The 13,838-nt window shown below is 41.3% G+C and overlaps 1 protein-coding gene across 2 annotated transcripts in view; it reads left to right on the top strand.

Moving 5' to 3' along the window:
- The first annotated feature begins 488 nt into the window (after positions 1-488).
- il34 (interleukin 34) overlaps positions 489-13,838 on the top strand; it is a 104,012-nt gene continuing 90,662 nt past the window's right edge. For both annotated transcript variants that reach the window (XM_015383805.1, XM_015383806.1), the window contains exon 1: positions 489-776. The gene's annotated coding sequence lies outside the window, so the exon portion shown is untranslated. The remainder of the gene's footprint in view (positions 777-13,838) is intronic.

The following is a 13,838-nucleotide window of genomic DNA, read 5'->3' as shown; positions in this document are numbered from 1 at the left end:
AATAAAATACTTGGTTTTCATGGAAAATGTTAGAAGATATGGAGGCTTGACCTTCAGCAGATGTCATTCCTTCATCATTTCACTCTTCACTAATTAATATACAAACCAATTAGTAATTGAGGAGGGTTATAAATAATACATTGTCCTCACTTTTTCAAATTAGTTTTTTAAATCAAAAAATGATTTTCATTTTCTAATAACGTTTTTATTTAGAAAATCAATCATTAACTTAAATTGAAACAGTTCTTCTCGAAACAAATTCTCTTTGAGATTAAATAAATAATTAATAATATTGACTGGTTTCATTATTTAATTAAATATTTGTACTTAAGTTACAAAATCGCTGGGGGAAGGGGGGGCTTGTAGAGGAGGAAGTGGGCTGTGCTTCCAGGGGGGTGGAGGTGTGTGCCGACAGGCTTTTATTTTGAAATCCAGCCTATATTTAGGTGTGAGACGATTGGAAGAAGCTGCAGGCTCCCTGTTGCGCACTTGGCGGAACGCACAGTCAGAGCGCGGTGTCTTCTTGCGTGGACTGACCCACAGAGGCACCTTTCCACGCTGATATTAACGCGCAGCTCCGTGGATGGACTCTGATCGATCCGCTCCAATGACAGGAGATCAATAATCAGCTCTCTGCGTCTGAGCGCGCAGACTTTACGCATCCTTGGAGCAACGGGACAGTCGGTCAAGCTGCTGCGTCCTCTTACGTGTTTACCTTCTGCGTGTCCTTCTCCGTGTTTCTTGGAGGCTTTTCTGGGCGCTGCTGTTTTTAAAAGGTAAGAGCTCTCTGACCCTCCATATCCACATCCAGGGTGAAGTTGAAGCTTTAACTCAGACAGACAGTTAAACTTCTGATTAAACTGCTTCCAGGCTTCTAGTCTGAAACAGGTGAACATTTTTCTATCTCCATGGTCCTGAAAGCGCACAGTCAGGTGGTTGGGGGGGGCAACACTTTCACTTTCGCCAGGTGCTCAGGACGTGCACACCTCGCGCATTGCGTCAGAGCGAACGCGCTCATTTGGTTTGGGGACAAACGGTGGCAGCGCACCGTTTGAGGAGGAGAGCTGGGGGCCTCAGGTTACAGAGCGGGGCCCTCACGGTGCTGCTGCAGGACAGATGGAAGAAGGGCCCCTCAGAGATAACAGTGAAAGCCTGCAGGAGATCCGATGAATATGGAAAACAACACGTTCAGGCAGGGGGAGAAGGTTTCCACAAGACCCCAGACCTCCTGATATTTCTGCCCCTCACCAACTGAGGGTGTTTTTTTTTATCTTGGTCTGTCAGGTTGGGTCTCCTGCAGCTTCTTTACTGCCATATTTCATTTACTCACCTTGTTTTCAAATAGATTTAATAAAATAAAGTGAATAATTCTCACAGAATCTCTCGGACAGGAAATAAATTAATTATTAGTGATGTGAGGAGCTAGTAGAAAACCGCAGAGACTGCCTTAAATCTGCGGAAAATCCCGGACTTTACAGACTGACTGACAGAAATGTGACTGCGGCCAATCTGAGCGGCTGGGCTGCGAAAAACAACCTATAGAGCTCATCCAATAAGTAACAGTTTGAACTCAATTTACTGATTTGAGTAATTAAAGACAGTGCTTCTAATGTTTTATATATAATATTTAAAGCTATAAATATTGTTTTTTTTAATGCTATAACTTTAAAAACGTTAAAAGGGAACAGTCCAGGGTCAAACCCAAAACTTTCTTCTGTGACAAACTGCATCACCATCATGTAATAATCGATTATTAACACTGATTTAGTAATAAGCTGCAAAGTTAAAATTATCAAAACCTAAAAAGCGGTGAAAGGAGATCATGTCTGAACAACAGATGCTTTCAGACAGAGAAATAAGGAAACATAATTATAACACTTTCTATAAAATTTAAACAGATTTTAAACATTGCGCATATTTTGATTCCCTTAGAAAGGGAAAAGATTGAACCGTTATAATCGAGTTCAACATGTAGAGGGGATTTTTTAATGATTTGCATGGATTACGTTTACTGCCCACTTACATCATTTCTTAGAGTGATGAGCTGAAGGAGGATGAATCTCTCAGATCTCTGCTGGATTTTTCCTGTCTTCTGGTTTCCAGATGCCTATCAGCTGCTTGTTATTCAAAGGTGGAACATAAAGATGAACTATTTCTCCATGTTTCAGAAACATCCTCATGTTGGGCCTGTTTTATCACTTTGGATGCACAGAATTGTCAAATATTCTATATTTTATTTGGTTTGATCCCATTTTCTCTTGTTATTAAATCCCTGAGTAAACATTATATTTTAATCAGTATTATTTTTATTGAAGCAAATATCTGATTTTGCATTTGACTTTGGGCTTTTCGTTCAGCTCTCAGCAGCATGGAGCTCATTCAGGCCCTGTTTCATCATCCTCCGGCTGATTCATCTTTTTTTTGCCTCCTGTAGCCCATCAGGCCTTTTTACTGCTGCGTTGTTTAGTGGGTTTAATTAAAGCATTCTGGACTAAAACGTGCAAACATAAAACTGAGGCACAAAGAAGATGCTGGGCACTGCGGTGAGTCAGCCCTGAGCTGTGTGCACGGCGTCCTCTCCGCCGCTCTTGCTGTGTTTTGTTGAGGACCAGTCTGAGGTTTAGTGTTTTATATGCGTGCATGTTAACATTTAGGGCCACTCTCACGCCATCACTGGTTTTAGAACTAAGATGAGGCCTGGTGGGCGTCCTGTGGTCCGTGTGACTGGGGTGTGATGCATCGTAAACGTCTGGCTGAATTGGCTGCAGAGACCAGAGTGCAAGATTCAACCTGTCCTGCATGTGAGTGTGGTTTCTTTTTTGGTCCATTTAGTTCACTGTTCAGTAAGCTGTGGTTTTAAGTCTGTGCTGCTTTGGTTATTCAGATCGCCGCTTCTAGAAGATAAAAATATAAAGCCATTTATGGTAACAATGCGGTGTGCAACATTTGCATAGTTTAGATAGAGACAATAATATGATTCAGGGAAATTGAGAAAACCAAGTTCTGTTTGGCCTTGAAGCAAAACCAACATTTAGAGGTTAATGGGCCTAGTTTATACACCAAGATGATTGTTTTCACATCGCAGTATGGTTTTATCTATGGTTTAAAGACCTAAATGTGTTTTTTTTTCTCAGATTTCCTCGGTGCTCCTCTGACTGCTGTAGGATGTAGATTTTTCTGGTCAATCAGCCCCAGGAGCTGAGATCACACACTGAAACTTGCATGTTAGTTAACCTCACAGTTGGCTTGCAGACAAAGGTTGGCGGCTCTCAGCAGGAGCTCCAGCAGCCTGTTTGCATGCATCTCAGTTGTTTAATGCTGCCTTTGAGGACCACTGTCACTGCTGCAGCTTCTGCAGCAAAACTGGATCTTCAAATGACGGAAACACTTGTTGATGTCAGAATGGCTATCAGATTAGGAATGGAATATTTCTGTAAAGGATGCATATTTTACCTGCTAAATAAACATGCTGTTGGCTGCATACATGGGCTAAAGAATCAGAAATTAAAAGCACATTTCATGAAAGCAGCTGTAGGTGGCGCTGCCCTTTATTAAATATACTGAATCAAAATCTCTTAATTATCCAGCTTCCAGTTTCCTTCGCTTTCTGACAAAAACCATTAATTTACTAAAAGTGTTTCACAATAAGCTGTTAAAATAAACAAAAATCTCATTTTTAGAAAGAAAAAATTTAAAGAGAACCAACAGATTGGAGATAATTTAAAATATCAAATGACTTTTTATCATTTAAGAAGGTTCTCTGGCATAAAAGGTTAAGGAAGCTGTGCTTTTCCATGTATAAATGTGGTAAATTATGAAGGGTCATTATCCAAGTTTGACCTGCAAGAAGTTTAGTAGTTACAAAGGGTGAGGCTAGATAACACTTTGCATTCACTGTTAAAATAAATGTTTATTTTTTTTTTTTTTTTCATCACAAGCCTTAGCAGCATTTGTTGTTTCATTCTTGTTAAAATGGAAACCAGAGCAGATGTTTATCAGCAGTAGTGAAGCAATTAATGTTCTGCTCTTTATTGGTTAAAAAAGTCATATTTTTCTGCTTTATCTGAGTGCTTTTCCATAAAGCGAGGAGATTATACAACTAATTCGAGGAAATTAGTTTCTTAGCGTCCAGTGTTTGTTTCTTAGTGCACAGTTGTAGGAAACAAGGTTAGTGGATGGCCTATGACACACAACATCCAGGAGCAGCAAAGAAGCGGTGGCGGCGGCAGGCAGAAGGAAGTCAGTGATCACATCTGGGCAGATGTGACCCATTCAGTCAGAAATGAAGCCCAGGAGCAGCAGCCACAGGCCAAAGATGCTGAGAGTAAGTCCTGTTCAAAGCTGTGCTTCACAGAGGTGGTCTTTCAGTGAGATTGAAGACCATGTGGAGGGGGTCATCATAGCAAGGTGACCGCACCGTCTCCATGAGACACAAAGCCAAGGCCACAAAGGAGGACTATCCGCTGGCTGTAGTCAGACCCAGAGGAAGATGACCAGGGGTTAGGGGCTCAGCAGGTGGGGGTCTGTCCTGCCACCTGATGGTTCGAGCCCACGTTCCATTTGTCTGTTGTTATTTCCTATCCAAGTTGCTGTTGTTGGTCAGAGGGTCTGGTGGCCTGAGGGCCCAGTGTGTGAATGAATGAATGAATAAATGAATGAAGCATAAGCAGTTTGCAGGTACAGGCTATTTCCTATTTAGCTAATGCTACCTAATTCTAGCTTGCTATTTTCACAACTCAGAACAGAGGAACCTGGTATTCAGGCAAGACAGACAGTGGGATAACTTCAAAAGCGTTTATTTGAAACCAGACAGTCTGCGGATCTGCAGCATCACAGGCTACGTCTAAAGGCAGGAAACTCTGGAGAGAGAAAACACAGGTTAGTGACCGTGAAAACATGACGGAGGATGGTCTGAACGCTTGAGTCACTAACCTGGTTAAGACTACAGTCCGTGTTCAGAGAACAAGGTGGATGCCAGCCGGTCGGCTGACCAGACTCAGTGGTTGATGCACAGAGAGTTCCAGATGCCAAAGCCTAGAAGATAACAGAACTGACAGGAGATCAGTTCCAAGCGGATGACGGAAGGCAGTAAAATCCAGAGGGCGAAGTCAGGAGGAAGATCCGGGTACAGTCCACTAATAGAATACAGCAAAAATCTGAAGACAGATCAGGCAAACAGATCAGAACAGGGACAGATAGGCTCAAAGGTCTGAAGACAGAAACAGACAGAAAAAAAAAAGAAGGGCCAAGATCATGAGTGGTCCAAGCTATAGTGGTATGTAGAGGTGATCATGGCATGAGTGTTGCGATTCGATTCATGTCGCGATACTTGAGTCACGATACGATATTATCACGATGTTGCAGTATCTCTATATATTGCCATATTTTCCCCAGCTATCAAAATCAAATGATGAGATAAAACAGCAAGTGTTGTATATTTTCATCAAAAAATATTGATTAGGTATTATTACCCATGTTGTTTGGGGTTTTCTTCAACTGTGACTGCCTCAAATACAGATTTGGTGCTGCACGCACAGTTAAAGGGCTCCACAGCGCTTTCTGCCAGAGTGGTGGTGCAGAGGTAGCCCATTTTCCCATCAATGTTTTATGTAACCATTTTTTTTTTAAATCGATACTAAGAAGTGAAAGATCGATATTATATTGGGCAGCCGAATATCACGATATATCGCCAAAACCATTATTTCCCACACCCCTAGTGGTATGAGAGACTGCAAAGGACTTCTCAGTGCAATCTCCCACTTCCATGTCTGTCCTGATGAAGTTTTTCTCACAAAAGACAAAATCTCAGTGTCCCTGAACTTTAGCTCCTCTAAGAGTTGAGACCATAAGTTCTTTACAGCAAGTAAACAGTTGAAAATGCTCCTTATATTTGTTAGCCATTACGTTTATTTATCAGCAAACTTGTGCCCATGTGTCACCCTGTTAAGCTGAGCGTTGTTCAGCATTAGTTCAACATTTTGTCAACATTCAGATGAATCTTCTGAGCTGATTGGGTGAAGCAACACCTAGTTCCTGCTACCAAAGTTTGGTTTCTAGCTAATCTGTTTAACAAATCAAATAGCAAAAATCACTATGTCAAACCACAACAACTTACTCCTTCAGGCTCTTGAGTTCTTCTTAAATGGTTGTGGCTGAGCAGTACAAGATGAATTCTCGAGTGTTAAGGGTTTCCAACTGGAAAATAATGTTTGTGGCGACAGCTCAACATGTTTTATAATGTTTGTCGCCCTCCTCCCTTCTGACAAGCCAATGTGTTGCTTACTCCACTTCAAGTCTTTATATGTGCAAGCAATCCGTTGTAAGGATGTGGCGAGTAATGCGGGTGGAGCAGCGTGAGCGTGTGGTGTCCATCTCTAGGCTACCATGACAGCAGCACGGATGGAGCTGAGGAGGTCCTGCTTGGATCACACCATGACAGTTTCACTGGACATTTCCTGTCTTTTAATGTTATTTGCTGTTAGCGGTAGTGCTGTAAGTGTGACAGAAAGGAGCACTGCAGCATTCTGAAAACAAACAGCTTCCTGTATTTAACAGCTAAATTAGGGATGATTCTGTATTTAAGCCTTTGCTATTGCAATGTTGCAGACATGGATACTGCGATGATTTTTCTGTTTAGATGCATAAGGCTTCTTCCTACTTCACTAGATGGTCTAACAGTTGGTTCTTCCAACAGGAAACCTGAAACCTACTAATATAAAGTCTGTGGAATGGCCTAACTAAACCTTTGTGGAGGATACAAACGTGCTGTTCCATCCCTGGAAACCACCTGATTTATTCGTCTAAATATTAGTGCATGCAAGTTTGCATTTTTTAGCCTTTATGTCACAGAGTCTGAGCAACAGGGAAAGAAAAGCGGCTCTGAATGCGGTTTAACAGTTTACAGAAATGATTGTCTGTTTTTAATTTACATTTGTTTACATCGCAATTTGAGCAGAAAGTTTGAATTATAATCCATGATCTGTTCATTTTAAGAAACAACATTTGTGTTCAGTTCACTTGATGATCAGCACAGCAGCACGTTGGCCGCGCGCCATCACAACAGCGCTTTCACCCTGCAGGGAACTCTCTGAGTTATCGTTCGCTGGCTGCTCGTTCAGGTGCACTGTGCAGCTGCAAAGCAGAATTAATTATGACACTTGTTGCTGATTGGGTGTGAGAGACCTGCTTAATTCCAACCAGAACTTGACAGGCATTCCTCGGCATAGTGGGAGATTAACTGAGATCGGAGCATGTTGTTGACATGATCCAGAGAGAGCACAGTGGGGTCTGTGCCTGAAATTCTCTGAATAAAAATACAATGCTAGAGTTTTCTTTGTGGTGTTTCTTATATTCCGACCAGCCGGGTTGGAAACAGATTAGAGGCACCATAGTAATGGAAAAGGGATGGACCCGAGCACAACAAAAACCACTGCAGCCCTCATAAACAGGATTTAGAAATATTACTGCCGCAGTGTTTTGTAAATCAGTTTAACCCAGAACAAGTTCAAATAAATCCACAAATCTTTTAAATTAAGACACTCATGCTGATTGAGAAGGGATGGGAACTTCCTACTAAGGTTTTTATAATGGTTTCGAGGAATCATTTTTGGCTGTTTAGCTTGCATTTGTTTGCGTCTAAACTGTTTTGAAGTGTGAGCTACATACTTTAACTGTAATCCACTAATAGATCTGTTTATTCTCAGGAATAAACATTTGTGTTGTGTTCACTCGCTGATCACAGCAGCGTGTTGGCCCCCTTTGAATCCATATTCAACACAGCTGATGTTTGGGTTAAAGTTTGCCATAAATCTGTGGTGTTATTGACTGATTAGTCTAATCCCTAGTGACGTGGTTGGTTGAATTTATGACATTTGCTGTGGACTGGATGTTAGAGACCTGCGTGATTCCAAGCAGAACATCAGAGGCATTCCTGTGCGGCGGAGGAGTCTAACTATGCTCAGACCGTCTTCTTGACACGATCCAGAGATGCATAACGCGGTTTGTGCCATAAAATTCTTTAAATTAAGGACAATGCTGCACTTTCCTGTGCGGTTTTCCTAATGGTCTGTCAAACAGGGCTGGTTAGAAAATGTGATACGTTTTAATCAGAATAGGATGGACTGAAGCAAAACAAAGCAGAGGGCGCTCTCAGGAACAATATTCTAAAGACACTGGTTTAAATTTGTGAACTTTTTCTAATAGTCTAACTTTAAATTCCGTTCTGCAAAAAAGGAGAAACCAATTATTATTTATGACAGGAGCACATCTGTTGTCTGTTTTACAGCATAAAGACATTTCACAGAATCCCAGTCTTTGTAGCTGCTTCAAACCAAGTGGTGATGATGTTTAGACTTGGACCAGTTAAATCAGCAGTTAAATCTTTTTTAAATCTGGCTGCTTGTAAATGGGCCAACAAGAGATGAACCCTTGTTGTCTCTATATAATCTTTAAAATCCATCCATCCTGTATCCGCACATCTGAGGTAGGAGCATAAAATAAGGAGAAAAAGGCAGGAGATGGAGGTGTAAACTGCTTTATCAGGTGCATCTGTTAATCTACTCAGTGATACAAATGGTGAGTCGGCCAAGATGCTCCTACAAGCTGCCAAAGTTCAAAGGTAAGTATCAGAATGGCGAAGATTGGAGTGAAGTTCCTATAAAGGGGGTTGGAACCAGAGAGGCTGGTCTGATTTTTTCAAAAACTGCTGCTCTGGTTTAGAGAGCGGCCAAGCAGAAGACAGAAATACCCAGTGAATGACTGTTAGTGTCCGGTTGGTTGTCGAGGTCAACTGGAAAATCCCAGAGTGGTTTAACATCAAAAGAAGGCAACAGGAAAAGGAAAGCTGTGTGGCCACAACCAAGATATGCAGAATATCATCTCTGGAGGCAAAATGAGGCAAAAAGGCAGAAGACAACAGGGCGGTGCTGAAACTGGGGCTGCAGGCTACACCTGCCTGGGAAATACCTCATCCGGCCAATGAGCCACAATATTTCAGCTGGAATATTCTTAGTGCAAAACCCTGGAAGGTGTGGATCCATCTTGCCTCGGATCAACAGTTTAGACAGCTTGCAGCAGTGTTATGACCGCCCAGTAGGTACCAGATCTGCTCGGGTCCTGCGCATGTCAGTGACGTTATTCTGCATGATTGGCTGAATGTTGCCACATGATGTGGTTGCCCAGACAACGAAAATAACATCACGCAGCCTTGGTGTGCCGAGTCGGGAGCATCTGTAGTTTTACTGTGTCTAATGATCGATGAAGTTTTACCTGAAAAACATAAATTTATGGTAAACAAAATAAGTGCAAGACCACGATATAAAGGGGAGAGCTGGGTAGCGCTGTGGCTAGCTGTGCTCAGTAGCTAGGGTTGCCAACTCCCTGAAAAAAAGTAAGGGATGCCTCATGTGCGTGCCAGCTCACCCGATTGCCTTTACCCCTCCTGGTGTGTTTTTTTAAGTATTTGACTCAAATCTGCATTGAATTAGATGCATATTTGTCAGTGACATAAACACATGGGAAAAAAAAAAGATTATCTAGCAACTCACTTTAATACAAAAAAATAACAAACTTTGCTGAATAAAATAAGTATCTTAAACATAAGCCTGTCCTGCTTAAAGGAATAGTACACCCAAAACATGATTAGCCTTCATTTTCTACTCACCCCCATGCTGAACAACACTCTGGAGTACTTTTTTGATATCTCAAATGCATCTGGAGATCTGGGAGGCTTCTTGCTGTCTGCTGACATTCAAATAATGGAGGTCTATGGCGCCCGAGGCAGAAAGGTCCATAAAAGTCCACAAAAAACGTGTCAATATTCCTCCATACTGCTCGTCCAATGTATTCCAAGTGTCCTGAGTGGGTAGCGTCCAGAATTTACTCGAAGCAAAGTCATTTAGAATGTTTTTAGAGCATAAACAGTAGTGTATAGGATTTCCTGAAAGCGCGTTCACGACTCTACGGAAGCCGGCAGACCAAACCAGATGAAAGTGCGCATTCAGCGTCTGCTCTGCCGATAATGCAAGCGTAGAAGAAGAAATGTGCTGTTTACCTGTGCAAAGAAAGAAACAACGAAAGAAAAATGTCTGAGGACTTCAGTGTTGAGGAAGAGCATGAGTTCTTTGCCGAGCTGAATGCGCACTTTCATCTGGTTTGGCCTGCCGCGGTTTCCGTAGACTCGTGAACGCGCTTTCAGGAAATCCTATACACTACTGTTTATGCTCTAAAAACATTCTAAATGACTTCGTTTCGAGTAAATTCTGGATGCTACCCACTCAGGACACTTGGAATACATTGGACGAGCAGTATGGAGGAATATTGACACGTTTTTTGTGGACTTTTATGGACCTTTCTGTCTTGGGCGCCATAGACCTCCATTATTTGAATGTCAGCAGACAGCAAGAAGCCTCCCAGATCTCCAGATGCATTTGAGATATCAAAAAAGTACTCCAGAGTGTTGTTCAGCATGGGGGTGAGTAGAAAATGAAGGCTAATCATGTTTTGGGTGTACTATTCCTTTAACTTCAAACTGTAAAAAGGAATATAAAACAATAAATAGTGCATATATTTAGTGCAACAGCAAACTTGTAAACATATTTGTGCATTAAATGCAATGACTGTAGGCTAAAGTTGTAAAACAGTTGTAAAAAGTCATTAGCTCATTGCCACATTATGTGGCGATAGCCTACTTTTTCCACTTGTATTTCCTTTGAGCTCTTACAGCAGTGACTTGTTTGTCTTTGAGTGCTGCAGAGTAAAACTCTAAGCAAGACAGTTCATAATTGAGGCTGACAACAAGCTCAGCTTTAATTAATTCAGTGGAACATTTGCTCTGCACATCAGTCCATTTGTTCTTCATTAAAGAGAAAATCCTCTCCACAAAACCAGTGGAGATGGGATGCTGGGGACAGAGGACACAGCAGCTTGGATTTTTTTGAAGGTCAGCTGCCTGAAGAACCTCCATACACCTCTCTGCTGTTCCTTTGGACTGCCAGGATTCCTTTTCCTGCAATTTAAATTATTCCCTTCGTCTCCCATCCTACTATGCTATCTCCCGCTATCTTCTCCGTGAGCAACACTTGGCTCGACCAATGGGATGGGGGGATTCTCGGTCACATTTCCGGTGCAGATTGTGCAGAGACAAGTGATAAAACAGAAAGGATTTTAAGGCATTTAATTTTTTTGCTCAGGAAATACATTACTAACCTTAAGCACGGTATATTTTAGTACCCTTACTATTTTTGGGGAGGGAAAAATGTAATTTAGGTATTTTTTTTCAAAATAACATGATTTATACCTAGATGTGCATGAGCAAATGAGCTGATGGTACGGATCATGCTTCCGGGACGGATCGGGTTGTGACAGTACCCACACTGGTCAGTAGGCCTGAGGCCGGGGGACATCTTGGACAGGTCAGTGGTCCTTCACTGAGCAGTGCAGAGACACGGGACTAAACAAACATGCACACATATCTATCAGCGGATCGTAGAAAACCAGTCAGAGTTGTTGGACATATTTTTGGAAAACTTTAAACGACTTCAAACTGGTTTCCTGAACTTGAAAATTTGTTTTGTATAGTCTCTGTAGGACATGGTGATCTTCATTCTGACTGTTTAACACCCAGTAACTGTGTGATGCTATGCTGCTAATCTGAACAAACTCTTAGAGAAAAGTCTTTGATTTCTTTCTTTTTGTGTGTTTGTGTGCCAATATTCCCCCTATGGTATAAAAACTGGCTTTGCTCATTCGATCCAACCGGCCTTTTCTACCTGAAGCTCCAGTCTTCTTCCAGAGGCCGTGGGGTCTGAGTCTTCTGCAGTGAAACAGAGTTTTGTTCACTTTTGGCCAGAGATCTCAGAAATTTTCTCTCTTCGCTCTGATGGCAAAGTCATTACATAGATCTTCTCTCTCCATATCCTCTCTAATTTTTCTCCCTCTCAAGCCTTTTCCAGATGTTGCCTGAGACCAGGATGTTCTGTCAGTGCTACACTGTTTTTCTCCCTTGTCCTCCGCCTCAATGTCAGGTTGATTAACCAACATGTCCGTCAGACCTTTGTCAGTTTCAGTTAGTTTTAGTTTTATTGAAAGGATCCCCATTAGCTACAGCTATGCTGCAGCTATTCTTCCTGGGGTCCTGAAAAAATATATACATTAAAAACAAAACTAAGAATACAACCAATATTTGAAAGAAAAGTGATCTTTGGAGGTGTCGTGTCTCCCGCTGTTAATGTTCCTGTTTGCTGGTACAGATATTGGATAAAGCCATCCATGCATCTTATTTTTTTAGGGATGCTTCAGGTCTGCTGTCTTTATTCTTCCCAGTCTGGTAACCCAAATTAAGATTTTTTCATTCTAGATAGGGACCCCAGCTCCCTATCAGGTCGTTTTCATCAGCATTGCTGCTTTCATGGAGTCCAGCAGTATTTAAGGCTGCCACGTACATGTCTGATGTTGCCTTTAAGTAGTTCAGTCCCTTTAGTTATGATCATTTATTCTTTCTTGGCCATCATTCAGCCCGACTTTCTCATGTACCGGTTGTGTATCCTGGTTTGATGGACCACTGGCAGCAAACAGCTCAATGTTCTCTGTGTGCAGAACTGATGGTGGCTCCATTTCTAAGTTGGCTTCGTAAAAACAAACAAAAAGTCAAATCTTTATTTACTGAAGAGTATTAGAACTGAAAGCCTTGGTGGACCGGATAATCCTTAAAGGTTGTTTCTTAATGGAAAGCAGATCTTCTCCAATGCACCATCCTTACAGCTGAAAGTGTCTATTGAAGCTCAGATAGAGCTGTAACTGATCCCAAGCATTTCTGTGCTAAATATTCAGTGACTGATAGAGTCGTTCAGAAACCTTTTAAAATCTGAAGGACATTAGAGAGTTTATTTTTATATGTAACAAAACGGATAAATCAGAAAAGCATCTTTTTTATTTCCATATAGAGCCACTTTGGTCCTCCAGTTTCTCTATATGAACATAAATCCGAGACATTTAGAGAAGTGGTTTTTTGGCTTTTTGGAAAGTTGTGAGTTTGATTCCAGCTGCTTCTCTTCCTATAATCCAATGATCCTTGGGAAAGACATGCCACCCCACCAAAAGAGATCAAAATACATTCAGACCTTTCACAAATGGCAGCATAAGGAATCTCCATCTAGCGTATTTGGCTGAGTGCTTGGAGGGAAAGTGCATGAAAACCTGTTAGTATGAGCTTTATTTCCTGACTCATCTGATGAAGGATTGGCTGCCAAAAGTCTGTATTCTTTAAGAAAATATACATTCATGTTCTCTCTTCATACAGCATTTCTTTAGAGCTGCAGCCTTCCTGTTCTCTTGTTATTCCTTCACCGTCCACCTGCTTTAAACTAGCTGTACCGTTCAGTGATTGGTCACACTGTTAAACAAAGCAGGGCTTGATCCCAAAGCTCCATCGAAATCCCCCACACTGCAAAAATGGTCTAGATATGAGTAAAATGTCTTAAATCAAGTGTATTTACCCTTAATTTGAGTAGGTAAATATGATGATTTGCCAATGAGTAATGAATGAGTATCTTTACTCTCTTAAAATAAAATAATTTGATAATATGCACTTGAAATGAGACAATGCAATGGCTTTTACTTATTTTAAATGTAAATTGTCTTATTCCATTGGAAAAGTATCTCCCTTTCCGCCTCAATATAAGAAAAATGCACTTATTTTTTGCAATGGGGGTGACGATAACTAGCTTTAACCAATTAAGTCATTTTGAAAGGTGATAAATGCTGCTTTTCTTCTTCTCGTCCTGCGAAGACAGACTGACTTTTGGAAAAGCTAATTTGTTAACATCCTGTGAAATTGTTTT

This window comes from Cyprinodon variegatus, unplaced genomic scaffold (genome assembly GCF_000732505.1).
Source record: "Cyprinodon variegatus isolate N-32 unplaced genomic scaffold, C_variegatus-1.0 Scaffold294, whole genome shotgun sequence".
Lineage (NCBI taxonomy): Eukaryota > Metazoa > Chordata > Actinopteri > Cyprinodontiformes > Cyprinodontidae > Cyprinodon > Cyprinodon variegatus.
This window is presented reverse-complemented; position numbering and strand designations above follow the sequence as displayed.